This window comes from Hypomesus nipponensis, chromosome 20 (genome assembly GCF_054491055.1).
Source record: "Hypomesus nipponensis isolate SF chromosome 20, ASM5449105v1, whole genome shotgun sequence".
In the NCBI taxonomy this organism is placed as follows: domain Eukaryota; kingdom Metazoa; phylum Chordata; class Actinopteri; order Osmeriformes; family Osmeridae; genus Hypomesus; species Hypomesus nipponensis.
Window position 1 is genome coordinate 527,501 of NC_140380.1, and position 2,500 is coordinate 530,000.

At 47.3% G+C, this 2,500-nt stretch overlaps 9 non-coding genes across 9 annotated transcripts in view; all 9 read left to right on the forward strand.

Annotated features, from left to right (window-relative positions):
* Positions 1-59, forward strand: part of LOC146239839 (5S ribosomal RNA) — a 119-nt gene extending 60 nt beyond the window's left edge. The window contains exon 1 of the ribosomal RNA XR_014735865.1: positions 1-59. This exon is cut by the window's left edge and continues 60 nt beyond it. This is a non-coding gene — a ribosomal RNA (5S ribosomal RNA).
* Positions 60-231: 172 nt separating this feature from the next.
* Positions 232-350, forward strand: LOC146239840 (5S ribosomal RNA). Its single transcript, XR_014735866.1, has one exon. It is a non-coding gene; the product is annotated as a 5S ribosomal RNA (ribosomal RNA).
* A 184-nt stretch (positions 351-534) lies between these two features.
* LOC146239841 (5S ribosomal RNA) lies at positions 535-653 on the forward strand. Its single transcript, XR_014735107.1, has one exon. It is a non-coding gene; the product is annotated as a 5S ribosomal RNA (ribosomal RNA).
* Positions 654-831: 178 nt separating this feature from the next.
* On the forward strand, positions 832-950 carry LOC146239842 (5S ribosomal RNA). Its single transcript, XR_014739614.1, has one exon. It is a non-coding gene; the product is annotated as a 5S ribosomal RNA (ribosomal RNA).
* A 178-nt stretch (positions 951-1,128) lies between these two features.
* On the forward strand, positions 1,129-1,247 carry LOC146239843 (5S ribosomal RNA). Its single transcript, XR_014739370.1, has one exon. It is a non-coding gene; the product is annotated as a 5S ribosomal RNA (ribosomal RNA).
* Positions 1,248-1,433: 186 nt separating this feature from the next.
* On the forward strand, positions 1,434-1,552 carry LOC146239844 (5S ribosomal RNA). The gene has a single exon (XR_014735867.1). It is a non-coding gene; the product is annotated as a 5S ribosomal RNA (ribosomal RNA).
* Positions 1,553-1,724: 172 nt separating this feature from the next.
* LOC146239845 (5S ribosomal RNA) lies at positions 1,725-1,843 on the forward strand. The gene has a single exon (XR_014739371.1). It is a non-coding gene; the product is annotated as a 5S ribosomal RNA (ribosomal RNA).
* Positions 1,844-2,027: 184 nt separating this feature from the next.
* LOC146239846 (5S ribosomal RNA) lies at positions 2,028-2,146 on the forward strand. The gene has a single exon (XR_014735868.1). It is a non-coding gene; the product is annotated as a 5S ribosomal RNA (ribosomal RNA).
* Positions 2,147-2,332: 186 nt separating this feature from the next.
* LOC146239847 (5S ribosomal RNA) lies at positions 2,333-2,451 on the forward strand. Its single transcript, XR_014735871.1, has one exon. It is a non-coding gene; the product is annotated as a 5S ribosomal RNA (ribosomal RNA).
* Positions 2,452-2,500: the final 49 nt, after the last annotated feature.

Sequence of the window (2,500 nt, forward strand, 5' to 3'; positions counted from 1 at the left end):
GTCGGGCCTGGTTAGTACTTGGATGGGAGACCGCCTGGGAATACCAGGTGCTGTATGCTCTTTTGCTCATTCACTTAGAAACTGACATCTTGCAATATGCACAAGTAGTCCTTCATGAAAGGGGCTGGAAGCTGTTTTCATTTTGACACGAGAGAGAGAGAGAGAGACCACCTTGCATTGTCAATTGCTAAATCTGTATATGGATAAGTAGCCTATGGTTGTCAACTTATTTCGTACGGCCATACCAGCCTGGCAACGCCCGATCTCGTCTGATCTCGGAAGCTAAGCAGGGTCGGGCCTGGTTAGTACTTGGATGGGAGACCGCCTGGGAATACCAGGTGCTGTATGCTCTTTTGCTCATTCACTTAGAAACTGACATCTTGCAATATGCACAAGTAGTCCTTCATGAAAGGGGCTGGAAGCTGTTTTCATTTTGACACGAGAGAGAGAGAGAGAGAGAGAGAGAGAGACTACCTTGCATTGTCAATTGCTAAATCTGTATATGGATAAGTAGCCTATGGTTGTCAACTTATTTCGTACGGCCATACCAGCCTGGCAACGCCCGATCTCGTCTGATCCCGGAAGCTAAGCAGGGTCGGGCCTGGTTAGTACTTGGATGGGAGACCGCCTGGGAATACCAGGTGCTGTATGCTCTTTTGCTCATTCACTTAGAAACTGACATCTTGCAATATGCACAAGTAGTCCTTCATGAAAGGGGCTGGAAGCTGTTTTCATTTTGACACGAGAGAGAGAGAGAGAGAGAGAGACTACCTTGCATTGTCAATTGCTAAATCTCTATATGGATAAGTAGCCTATGGTTGTCAACTTATTTTGTACGGCCATACCAGCCTGGCAACGCCCGATCTCGTCTGATCTCGGAAGCTAAGCAGGGTCGGGCCTGGTTAGTACTTGGATGGGAGACCGCCTGGGAATACCAGGTGCTGTATGCTCTTTTGCTCATTCACTTAGAAACTGACATCTTGCAATATGCACAAGTAGTCCTTCATGAAAGGGGCTGGAAGCTGTTTTCATTTTGACACGAGAGAGAGAGAGAGAGAGAGAGACTACCTTGCATTGTCAATTGCTAAATCTGTATATGGATAAGTAGCCTATGGTTGTCAACTTATTTCGTACGGCCATACCAGCCTGGCCACGCCCGATCTCGTCTGATCTCGGAAGCTAAGCAGGGTCGGGCCTGGTTAGTACTTGGATGGGAGACCGCCTGGGAATACCAGGTGCTGTATGCTCTTTTGCTCATTCACTTAGAAACTGAAATCTTGCAATATGCACAAGTAGTCCTTCATGAAAGGGGCTGGAAGCTGTTTTCATTTTGACACGAGAGAGAGAGAGAGAGAGAGAGAGAGAGAGACTACCTTGCATTGTCAATTGCTAAATCTGTATATGGATAAGTAGCCTATGGTTGTCAACTTATTTCGTACGGCCATACCAGCCTGGCAACGCCCGATCTCGTCTGATCTCGGAAGCTAAGCAGGGTCGGGCCTGGTTAGTACTTGGATGGGAGACCGCCTGGGAATACCAGGTGCTGTATGCTCTTTTGCTCATTCACTTAGAAACTGACATCTTGCAATATGCACAAGTAGTCCTTCATGAAAGGGGCTGGAAGCTGTTTTCATTTTGACACGAGAGAGAGAGAGAGAGACCACCTTGCATTGTCAATTGCTAAATCTGTATATGGATAAGTAGCCTATGGTTGTCAACTTATTTCGTACGGCCATACCAGCCTGGCCACGCCCGATCTCGTCTGATCTCGGAAGCTAAGCAGGGTCGGGCCTGGTTAGTACTTGGATGGGAGACCGCCTGGGAATACCAGGTGCTGTATGCTCTTTTGCTCATTCACTTAGAAACTGACATCTTGCAATATGCACAAGTAGTCCTTCATGAAAGGGGCTGGAAGCTGTTTTCATTTTGACACGAGAGAGAGAGAGAGAGAGAGAGAGAGAGACTACCTTGCATTGTCAATTGCTAAATCTGTATATGGATAAGTAGCCTATGGTTGTCAACTTATTTCGTACGGCCATACCAGCCTGGCAACGCCCGATCTCGTCTGATCTCGGAAGCTAAGCAGGGTCGGGCCTGGTTAGTACTTGGATGGGAGACCGCCTGGGAATACCAGGTGCTGTATGCTCTTTTGCTCATTCACTTAGAAACTGACATCTTGCAATATGCACAAGTAGTCCTTCATGAAAGGGGCTGGAAGCTGTTTTCATTTTGACACGAGAGAGAGAGAGAGAGAGAGAGAGAGAGAGACTACCTTGCATTGTCAATTGCTAAATCTGTATATGGATAAGTAGCCTATGGTTGTCAACTTATTTCGTACGGCCATACCAGCCTGGCAACGCCCGATCTCGTCTGATCTCGGAAGCTAAGCAGGGTCGGGCCTGGTTAGTACTTGGATGGGAGACCGCCTGGGAATACCAGGTGCTGTATGCTCTTTTGCTCATTCACTTAGAAACTGACATCTTGCAATATGCACAAGTAG